Below are 12310 nucleotides of genomic sequence, written 5' to 3'. Positions count from 1 at the left end.
GTCAGATATTATTTTTAAACCACCATAAAATTGATAAGCTTAATAAACTGCCTTAAATTGATAGCTCGTCCCATATAGGATGAGTTACACTACTTAAGTATTAATTAGTAAGGCTTAAAATGAGTGATTTTTAAGTCCCTAGAAAGAAGACCTTTTTCATAACATCAGAAGGCTGACTTCTAGCACTTGGAATTCACTAAGAAGTTCTGTGTACTTTTCTGCTTTTACCTCGATGTCCTGTGTGTACGTCTCATTCTTTCCTATCAGAGACCAAATCAGACCAGAACACGGGAAGCATTTTGTATTGTGAATGGCTGTCTTCTTTCATACACCAACCATAAATAAATCACTTATTTGCTTCCCTCACACACGCCCGTGCGTAGACTGTGTGTATAAGAATGTGTATGAATGTTTTAATACGTATAGTGTATTTATAAATTAGAGGATGTATAAGAATTTATAACAATAAGTGCACAGGCGGACATAAAACTTTTTATTTCATCTTTTAAAATAGGTACCTAGTAGACCTTAGAAAAAGTGAAAATAAAAGAATGTCATGTGGCAGCATTGTCGTGAAGGGACTGACAACTCACAGGCAGTGGTTTGACATGCAGTAAAACTGTGATCACTAATGAGCTGTTTAATTCTTTGATGCTCTTTCGCACATATTAAAATGTCTCCAATGAGATTTTCCTGATAAACAAGTGTTTATATCATATCATTAACTTTCAGAACTAAACTCTTAGCCGTTGAAAGTGAAAAGTATTGGAAATTTTCATTTAAAAGTAAAGTGGTATTTAGAGATTTGCATCTGTCCACTAAGTTTATATCCTTTTGCTGTTTTCCCTTACTAAGACATAATCTGTAAATAATGCCTCCCAGGCAGTTAAAGAAGAGTATTTAGCACCAACATTACCACTAACTGAAGAGGTATGTGACTTTAGGAAGGTCATTCAACTTCTCTGGCTTGGTTTTTTACTATGTATAATATCAAAATGGCAACACTTCTTTCTTCTCCACCCTAAAGGGTGTTTGAGGTGAAAAGAAGAAATTTTATTAGAGCTTTTATGGAGTTACAATTTTTATATCTCGAACTGGATAAGATTGTTTTCTTTAAAAAGTCAGAAGTCAAATCAATGTGTTTTTTTCACCTTTTTGAATATTTTAATTCTTCAAATTCATCGTAGTTTATAATAAATATATATTCCTGCTATGCCATACACAAAGTATGATCAGTAACCAGTAGCTTTCCAGAGTCTAATTCATTTCTGTTCATTTCTTTTAGTTCAGAAATCTGTATCCTGTCAAACATATAATTAATGGTATTTATTAAATTATATTACTACAGAATATCAGCAAACTATACTATAAACATGCTGATTTGGATTAAAACCTTACATTTCTTCTGAACCCTTTTTCTTCTCTTCTACACCCTCCATTTTGCCACATAATTATCAGTTTCCCTAGCAACACTGTCGGTTCACGGTGAGATGCAGAGACTACTAATTCTTCCTGAAACCAATCCATGTTTGTGCAGTAGAGGTAGAATCAGTCATCTCAGACATTAGTAGCATACATATCAAGCGGTACTCTTCCAGTTTTGCTGCCGAGGACAGTCAGTGATAAATCTCCTTGAATTTCAGTTGCTTGATCACATAAACTAAAATGGCTTGGTCAGTAGCTAGATAGGAATGCTCTGGAAAGCACTTTTCTAAAGTGATCCTTTGCTTCTGTTGCTAGGGAACGCTGAAGTCCTAGAGGTTCAGAAAAGGAAGTAAAGCAGCAGACCAAACGCAAGCCATTTGGTATTTAATGATCACCCTCCCCACCAACACACACCTTTTTGCAACAGGATGGGTACAGCGGTTGAAGTCAGTTCTGCTAGTCTGCGCCCTTGAGGTGCAGTGCTTTACCTCTCCACCTCCTGTGGACTGTCCCGTTCTGATTTGTTTTCCAAGCACTGGAGTGTTTTATTGATAGGATGAGTGGTTTAGCATCTTTTTGGGTCTGAGGCAGCTCAGTGAAGCAAAAGGATTATCAGTTATAGGTCAGTGAAAATCTATGTTAGAATGAAATGTGAAAGAAAAGGAAGGAGAGAGTGAAGGAGGCAGAAAGGTAAGAGGAGGAAAGGAAGAGCATGTAAGCAGCTGCTTCTTCACAAAAACTCATGTTCTTCTAGGCACGAGAGTCCCAACTGGGGATGGATTAATTATGTGACTCTCGATATTAAATTATTGTACATTTTAGAGTGATAAAACCGTTTTTCAAACCATGCAAAAATTTGCCACAGTTAAATTTATATCCAAACATCATATGTATGGTTCTTTCTATAAACTAAGCCTACTCAAGTATCTCATTAAAATGTTGACAGATTGGGAATTCCATGGAGGTCCAGTGGTTAGGACTCTACGCTCTCACTGCTGAGGGCTCCGGGTTCAATCCCTGGTTGCCAAAAAAAAAAAAAAAAATGTTGGCAGATTATATATACAAATATATTATTTAACACATTCTGATACTTTTTTCTTAAAATCCATAAAGCAACTATAACAATTTCTTTTCACCAAGAGATGAAACAAACTCTAAATCCCTTCTAGTTTACACCAGTATGCTGGTCAGATACTAGTTTACATGTGTTCCAGGATGTGAAAAATGACAGTTTTGTCCCACTGCCATGTTTCATATTTATAATTTCTTAGTGTCTGAGTAATGCTGGTCTGTATAAGAGTTCTCTACCTTGTATCCAAAGGCCCCGAAGTGACTAGAAATGTCTGTGGCCACTCAGATATTCAAGGCAGGATTAGAAAAAGAGCAGAAAACAGGCATGTTAGAGAGATCTTGGTAGGAAAAAGGGTTGTAGTCGTAGTTTGATTAACTTCTCTAAAAAACTCACTTAAATACCATGCTCTTCCTGAGGCAGGTGAAGGGTTTGGTATGAAACAAATAGATGATAGAAACATTTTAAGAGATGAGAGGGAATTTGAAGAAGAGAAAAAAGTGAATAAAATTAGAATAATTTTTTTCCTGATTCATAGACCTTATGTTAAAAGTGGGACCTTATGTTAAAAGTGTGTCATAGGGTGTTCTTGGAGTAAAAGTAGTCTTTGGATGCCGGAAGAAGAGCTTATACTTAATTCTGTAAGCATTCTGACCCATTAACAGTTTTGTTTTTTCTCAGAAATTAAAAACTCTTTTAATGGAAAAAGATAACATTTGCAAAGTCAGCAATAGTGATAACAAACAATACTTTAACACAATATTGTAAATCAACCATACTTCACTTAAAAAAATTATTCTTGGGAACTGATGTAGTGTTTCTACGGGCCAGGCAGTGTTTTAAGTTACAGCAATTCATTTAATCCTCACAACAACCCTAAGAAGTAGTATTGCTGTCATCCCATTTTACAGATCAGGAAACTTCAGATGGAGAAATTAAACCATCTGTCCAAGGTCACTCAATGAGCAAGAGGTAGAACCAGGAGCTGGACTCATCCAGCTCCACAGCCCATTTTCTTAACTATTCAACTGAACTGTACTGGTTTTCTGGAGTCTGCTGCTTCTCCTAGACAACTGATAGGAACTCTTTGCCCCCAGAAAAGGCTGAAATCATAGGAAGTCAGGAAATCCAAAGCAATACCGTTAATAGTTTTGAGGCATAACAGGAACTGGGTCACTGCTAGGTTTGTAAGTGTAATTCAAGGATCCCTTTGAAGTTTGGGCATTAGTACCAAATGCTTCTTTTATTTCACACCCATCTACTCAGCCAGTGGGGCACTGATTAGATAACACTGCAAGTTATCGTCTCCAAAGTATGAACATGGAAGATGGTATATAAAGCATTTTATCCTTAGTTCTTTTAGTTACTTACTATTTCTTAACTCTAATGAGAACTGTGTAAGAAGAAAAAAGACTTAAATTGCAAGATAGAGGATTATAGGAAAGTCGAGACTTTCATAATAAATTGTGGCTGGAATTAGTCAATCCTGATATTTTTTTTTTTTAAGATTTGTTATTTATTTATTTATTTATGTTTGGCTGCATCGGGTCTTAGTTACGGCATGCAGGATCTTTCGTTGTGGCTTGCGGGCTTCTCTCTAGTTGCATTGTGCGGGTTTTCTTTTCTCTAGTTGTGGTGCGCAGGCTCCAGGGTGCTTCGGTTCTGTAGTTTGTGGCATGCAGGCTCTCTAGTGAGAGACACAAGCTCAGTAGCTGTGGCGCACGGGCTTAGTTGCCCCGCGGCACATGGGATCTTAGTTCCCTAACCAGGGATCGAACCCACGTCCCCTGCATTGGAAGGCAGATTCTTTACCACGGAACAACCAGGAAAGTCCCAATCCCAATATCTTTAAAAATAAAAATGTTTCTTAGCTACTTTTTAGGTAATTTAAGAATATCCTAGAGAAAGGAGCATAATGATAATGAAAATAATATCTTCTTGCTGTTTCTCTTTTCCCTTACTCTTTTTCCACAGAATGGTTCAGCTGTTGCAATAAGACCCCAGGTTTCTTTTTTTTTTTAATTTTTATTTATTTATTTATTTTGGCTGCATTGGGTCTTCATTGCTACCCACGGGCTTTCTCTAGTTGCGGTGAGTGGAGGCTACTCTTCGTAGTGGTGTGCGGGCTTCTCATTGCGGTGGCTTCTCTTGTTGCGGAGCACCGGCTCTAGGCGCGAGGTCTTCAGTAGTTGTGGCACACGGCTCAGTAGTTGTGGCTCATGGGCTCTAGAGTGCAGGCTTGGTAGTTGTGGCACACAGGCCTAGTTGCTCCGTGGCATGTGGGATCTTCCTGGACCAGGGCTCGAACCTGTGTCGCCTGCACTGGCAGGCAGATTCTTAACCACTGCACCACCAGGGACGTCTCAGGCCCCAGTAGATCTCAGATAGTAGTCCACATTTGAATCCTGAACCCAGTAAGCATCGTCCCAAACCTGAGATTTGTGGACATATCAGTAGAACTCTGAGCCTGCTTAGATATTCAGGCCAGCTAATTCTTTGTCAGTAGGCCCTATCGTATGGTATTTGCTTATTGTGACCCATTTGTTAGCTTATTGGTTTGCACTGAATCTGATTTTCCTGAATTGAATCGTTTTTTTTGTAACTTACTCGTATTTAAATAAAGTCTTTATCAGGAAGAGCAAGGGGAAGTAAACAACTGCCATTAAGGGTATTTGCCTTTTTCACCACCTGTGTGTTTTTAAATTCTTATATTTCATTCATCATGCACTGTCTAGAAATAACTTGGAGCGACACCTTTATATGACAGGATAGAGTGAATTGAAAGTGGCAAGATAAAGGAGAACAATGAGACTGAGGACAGAGTAGAACCAGATATGATGCTACAAGTGTATATACCATATTTATATTATTTCTGAAGCTAAGTCTTTAATTTGGCTGTAAACTTTCTAGTCATCAGAAGGAGATGGAAACCCTGGTCCATTACATTCTACACAGTGTTCATAAGATTAAGATAAACCATCTGCTCAAGAGAAGTATAACTACTGGTACAAATAATGCATGATTTGGAGCAGTGATATTAATATTGATAACATCCTTACAGTAGATCCACTGATGATTGTATTAGGGCATTTTCACACAGTGAACCTCAGTGTGGACTAATGGCATCACATAAATATACAATGTACTGTTCAGTAAAAGCAATTTAAATTACTGAGAGGAGAGGATGTATAAGAAATGACGGTACTTAGCTCTCTGTTGACCTAGGTTGGTGCTCAGGTGCTCTGTCATGTATGTCAGGTCAAATTTGTTAACCATATTCAAAACTTCTAGAGTGTGTTACTGAGGGAGATGCGTCAAAAAATAACACTATAATTGTAGATTTATCTGTTTCTTCTTTTGGTTATGTCGGTTTTTGCTTTATGTGTTTGAGGTGATGTTAATGGATACATACAATTTAGAATCGTTATACCTTCTTGGTAGATTGACCTCTGATCATTAGGAAATGTCCCTCTTTATTTCTAGTAGTTCACCTTGTTATCGATTTTGTTTGAGATTTGAAGAGCTGTATCAGCTTTCTTTTAGTAAGTGTTTGTGTGGTATCTTTTTCCATTCTTCTACTGCAAATTTTCCATGTCTTTTATAAGCAATGGCTAGTTGTTTATTTCTATTACAGTCTCAATCTTGCTTTTAAAAAATTTTCTCAATCTTTAAGATGCATTTAGAACGTTGCTATTTAATTTATTTACTGATATATTGAGTTTAAATCTAACATCTTACTATTTGTTTCTAATTAACAAAAAATCTTACTTTGTTCTTTTTATCTGCTTTCTTGCCTTCTTTTGGATTAATCAAGTGGGGATTTCTTTTCTTATTTACTTTTTCCTATATTAACTTTATTCTTTGTGTGGTTACCTACAGATAAAATTTAGAATATTTGCTGGAGAGGATGGATTGACTATTCATTAAGATGTCCCCATTCAACTGTTGTGGGGGGGTTGTTTATTAACATGATTAAAAACATTTTGGGGGCTTCCCTGGTGGCGCAGTGGTTGAGAGTCTGCCTGCCGATGCAGGGGACACGGGTTTGTGCCCCGGTTCAGGAGGATCCCACATGCCGCAGAGTGGCTGGGCCCGTGAGCCATGGCCACTGAGCCTGTGCGTCCGGAGCCTGTGCTCCGCAACGGGAGAGGCCACAACAGTGAGAGGCCCGTGTACTGCAAAATAAAACAACAGCATTTTTTGAATAATGACAAAGAATTTCTAAACATGAAAGAATATCAGTGGCTATACCTTATAACTAATATTTGAAATTGAATGGGCAAGCTTTTTTGCCAGTCTTCCTTTTATTAGAAAAAATCCAGTTATTGGTTCCATGTGAAGTCATGACTTGTTTTGTTTGGGAATGAGTCCTTACTGCAACTAAGCATAAAAAAATATCTTCCATAATTGGAGCGTGACCTGCATTACCAAGTAAAGAGTTGGTAAAAATCCTCAAAGCGTTGGGGATTTGTTTTTTCTTAAAAACAAGAAAACATTCTTTTTATACAAGTGTTGTAGTTCTTTGTGAGCTTTTAATAAATATAAATTGTCAGTAAGTTAGAGGTTATACTCCCTGGCAAATGCCTTGAGTATGGTTTTCTGTGTAGCTAATGTAGCATAGATCTGTATATTTAACAGTTAGGATGGATATGGGGTTAATACAGGTTTCTGAGGTTTAAACTAACATTATTGTGTTCTGGAATAGAGTTCCTCCTCTACTCTCAGATGAGCGGAGTGAACGCCCACTGGCTGGCCAGAATTCTCTTTATTTAAAAAAAAAAAACCTACTTGTTCACAAAGGTAGATGTTGAATCCAGAAATGTATTTTAAAGTCTACATATATATTATCATGACCAACTGTGTCTATGTAAGAAACACAAAGTTGGTTCAACATTTTAAAACTCATATAATTCACACATTAACTAGAGGAAAAATGTATATAATCATTTTATTAGATGAAGACAAACAATAAAGTTGAACAGTTATTCATGGTAAAAAGTTTATTAAGCTAGAAATACATAGGAACTTTCTTAACTTGTTATGTGAGGCTAACAAAAGTCTCTATCAATCATCATATTTAGTGGTCAAATGTTAAAATCAAGAATTTCCTTTAAAATTAAGAATATTTTTAACATTCCACCACTGAATGTTTTTTTTTAATAAATTTATTTATTTATTTATTCTTGGCTGCATTGGGTCTTCGTTGCTACATGGGGGCTTTCTCTAGTTGCGGTGAGCAGGGGCTACTGTTTGTTGTGGTGCACGGGCTTCTCGCTGTGGTGGCTCCTCTTGTTGTGGAGCACGGGCTCTAGGTGCGCAGGCTTCAGTAGTTGTGGCACGCGGGCTCAGTAGTTGTGGCTCACGGGTTCTAGAGTGCAGGCTCAGTAGTTGTGGCTCACGGGCCTAGTTGCTGCGCGTCATGTGGGATGTTCCCGTACCAGGGCTCAAACCTGTGTCCCTGCATTGGCAGGTGGATTCTTAACCAGTGTGCCACCAGGGAAGTCCCCCACTAAATGTTTATTACCACATCTATTCAATGTTATCCTAGAGGTCCTAGCAAGTAGTAGACAAGCAAAAGAGATAAAAAAAATATAAGGAGTGAAAAGAGGCAAAACTATCATTATTCACAGATAATAAAATTGAATACATAAAAGAACTCGAGCCTACAGGTCATTAGAATTAAGAATTTAGCAGGGTGGATGGCTCTTAGAATCATAAGACATCAGTCAACTCTGACAAACAAAAAACGTAACTTCTTAAAATATAAATTTATTTATTTATTTATTTTTGGCTGTGTTGGGTCTTTGTTGCTACGTGCGGGCTTTCCTCTAGTTGCGGTGAGCGGGGGCTACTCTTCATTGCGGTGCTTGGGCTTCTCATTGCAGTGGCTTCCCTTGCTGCGGAGCACCGGCTCTAGGCGCGCGGGCTTCAGTACTTGTGGTTTGCGGGCTCTAGAGCGCAGGCTCAGTGGTTTGGGTGCACGGGCTTAGTTGCTCTGTGGCATGTGGGATCTTCCTGGACCAGGGCTCGAACCCGTATGCCCTGCATTGGCAGGCAGATTCTTAACCACTGTACCACCAGGGAAGTCCCCAAAAATGTAATTTTTTACAAGCTACCATTTATGATAGCAACAAAAAATATAAGGTAGCTAGTATGAATTTAACAAAAGAAGCTCAAGACCCATGAAAAGACATTCAAGAAGACCCATATAAATCAAAAGAGATAGGAAGCCTGAATACTGTAAAAATGATATTATGCCAAATTAATCTATGTATTCCATACAGTTTCCATCAGAATTTGAACAGGGTTTTTTTTTTTTGGAACATGACAAGTTGTTTCTAAAATGTAGGTGGAAGAACAACTTGACCCAGAATAGTCAAGATACTCCTGAAGAAAACCAAGGTGAGGGAACTTGTTCTTTCAGATGCTTAGATTCATTGTAAAGCAATAGTATTAAGACAGTGTAGTGTAATCTGAGCAATTGACAAGTAGACCAGTGCAACAGAATAGAGTCCGAAACAGACTGATCCATTCATGTTAGTTTGAGAATGATACAAAACTGACATTGCAGATTAGTGGGGCAAGGATGGACTAACAAATGTCTGGGAAAATTGACGATTCAAATGGAAAAAAATGAAATTGGATCTCATGAAATAGAATTCATTCATGAAATAGATTTCAAATGGATTGTAGTCTCAAATATGAAAGGCAACATTTATAACTTTTAGAAGAAAATGTAGGAGAATGCTTATGCGATCTCTTATTTAACACAAAAAAATCCAAATCATAAGAAAAGTTTGATAAATTTGACCACAGTAATATTAAGAAAATCTGATCATGAAAAGATACTATAAAAACATAGAAAGAGAAGCCAAAAATTGAGAGAAGATATTTACAGCCCATGTAACTAAGAAAAAAGATTGTTATCGTTATCCAGAATATACTTAAAACTTACCCCAATCATAAGAAAATACAACTAACATAATAGAAAAATGGACAAAACATATAAGCAATCTGTTCACAAAAGAGGAAACCCAAAGATTGGTGAACATAAATAAACATTCAACCTCATTAATAGAAATAAAATGATTGGCAAAGATAAAGTTTCACAGTAATATGTGATAGCCAGTGTGTAGGGGAAAAAGAGAAAACTCATACAACTATTTTGTTAAAACAATTTGATATTATCTAGTAAAATGGAAGATGTACAAATTCTATGGCCCAATAAGTTCACTCCTGTGTGTATATATATATATATGGTCTCCAGAAATTCTTGTTGTGTACCAGGAGACATGTTCAAAAATACACAGCAACATCATTCATAATAGCTACAGTAAAAAGTTAATTAATTCTAGTCAAACCTTTCAACATAATGTTGAGCAAACAAAAAAAATGATTTGAAGAATATTATGTACCGTTCATTACCATGTGTATAAAGTTTAAAAGCAAGCAAAATTAATCAGTATATTCTTTAGAGATACTTTTGTGGAATAACTAGGAGAAAAAACCAGGGGTTATAACTGGGAACGGGACATAGAGAGGGCTTCAAAAGTACTGATTTTGTTTCTTAGGCTTGATAGTAGGTACATGGGTGTCTTTTTTTCCCCCTTCTATTTCTATATGACTTACATATATGGTATACTTTTTTGCATAAATAAAATATTTTAAAATAAAAAAATTAAGTAGCATAATTAAAAGATGAGAATGAGAAAAACCACAAAAAATTTTTAGGCTTAAAATATTAGTTTAAGATTTGTAAGGAAAAAAAAGCCAGCACCAGCCAGACATTTACATCGATAAGGAAGTTCATGAGGTGTTTGGACTCCTCCAAGAAATTATTTTCTGCTGAGGCTGTAACTATGTGTTGTCTTTGTGTTTCCCTGAGCCCTCAATGTTAGTGGCTCTTTTCTGCTACCTGTAGATATGAGGCCAGGCCAGACTCCTACCACCGCATCTGATTTATTTCCTGATAGAGTCTGAGAGTACATTAAACATTCACTTTTAGCACTGGAACCCAGAATTTTAAAAGAAGGTTAAAGACATGATTAAAGTCAGAATTCATGAAATGGAAAGTTATTAAAAGGAAAGTGAATGCTTACACTACATCATCAGGAGTGTCTTATACAAGAGCATGAGATACAGAGCAGTGAAGTAATTATTCCATGCTGTCATGTTGTTTAGTTCTAAATTGGGGCAGGGGAGAATTCTTGACTAGATTCAAGCTTTCTTTATCATGCCTATAGATATAATTTTTTGGTAAACTTTCACAATTTTTATTTTTCCTGAATAGATTATTTTCAGTAATTTAAAAAAATATTTATTTGTTTATTTTTGGCTGCGTTGGGTTTTCACTGTTGCGGCAAGCAGGGGCTACTCTTTGTTGCAGTGCGCGGGCTTCTCACTGCCGTGGCTTCTCTTGTTGCAGAGCGCAGGCTCTAGGTGTGTGGGCTTTAGTAGTTGTAGCACGTGGACTCAGTAGCGGTGCATGGGCTCTAGAGCGCAGGCTCAGTAGTTGTGGTGCACGGCCTTAGTTGCTCCGCGACATGTGGGATCTTCCCGGACCAGGGCTCAAACCCATGTCCCCTGCATTGGCAGGCAGATTCTTAACCACTGCACCACCATGGAAGTCCCTTCAGTAACTCTTGATCCCCAATAAGTAATTTTGACCATGAAATATTATTGAATTGTACTAATTAAAGGTTGAACATTCCCAGTAAATCACTGTGGAAAATTTTAATGAACAAGCCAAATAAATGAGAAATCAATACTTATTGATTGTTTTCTGGCATATCATTAAAGCCAAAATCTGTTCTCTTACTCAAAAAGCAAAGCACCTAAATTGCCTGTCTAGTTTTGTGCAAGTTTTGCATCTGTCTATGTGTAAGCCGTTAAGACTTTTGTTGACAAATCAATGAGGCATTCAAAAGGAGGTATTTAGTGGCAAAACGGCAACTCTCCTTGGTTCATGTTTCTCACTGCATCTTCGTAAGTTCACAGAAGTCACCAGACCCTTCAGTCATACTGATAATATGTATTAGTGCTAGAAGAGATCTAAAGTTGTTTTGATGGAAAGCAAGTTATTTTTTAAGAAGCTAAGTAATTTTCTGTTCATTTTAGGAAAAGTAAGCTACTTCATATTTTATTTTGGCTTTTGAGTATTTTGGCTTTTGAATAAAATTCAGTTAAAATAAAATTTTATTCAAAAGCCAATTGAACTGTAAAGGTAGATTATGATCTTCTGGAAGTCAAGACAATTTTAACCCAAATGTGGAATATAGCTCCTTTTCAAGGAAATGTCACAAGATAGCTGTGTTTTGAAGTGTTTCTTATATTTTATAAATATGCTCTGGTTCACCGTGGAATCCTAATTTTATAGATTGGCAGACAGCATATGATTATGCTAAGGTAAGCTGACTAAACGAATTAGCTGGGAAATCAGGGTGGAGGGATATAAAAGTAGGAAGGAGAAGATGCTGCATGGGGTGGTTTGTATATGAAGTATGTGCAGTGGGTTCCTGTAGATTATTTAAGATTTCACTTAAGATGTCTACCAGCCAAGAGGGAAACACAATCAATCATGGGGTCACAGCACCTATAGAATTAAAACTCGAACGATGAACAGCTATTTCTGGAATTAGGACCAGAAAATTCTCTTGTGTGCATGGTTCTGAACAGTCTGCCAACCATATTGTTCCAGTAGTTATAGTACTGAGATCCTTAAGGTTTTTTCTGTTAATATGGGGCACAGACATCAGGTTATAACTGAATTCTCTTAGGTGGACATGAAGTAATGTTCTACTTCAATGCTGTGCCCTG

The 12310-nt window shown here is 37.1% G+C and overlaps 1 protein-coding gene across 6 annotated transcripts in view; it reads left to right on the top strand.

Annotated features, from left to right (window-relative positions):
- PPP1R9A (protein phosphatase 1 regulatory subunit 9A) overlaps positions 1–12310 on the top strand; it is a 320392-nt gene that overhangs the window by 265376 nt on the left and 42706 nt on the right. The gene's annotated exons all lie outside the window — the stretch shown is intronic.

The sequence above is a fragment of the Leucopleurus acutus genome (genome assembly GCF_964270905.1).
Source record: "Leucopleurus acutus genome assembly, chromosome: 9".
Taxonomy (NCBI): Eukaryota; Metazoa; Chordata; class Mammalia; order Artiodactyla; family Delphinidae; genus Leucopleurus; species Leucopleurus acutus.
This window is presented reverse-complemented; position numbering and strand designations above follow the sequence as displayed.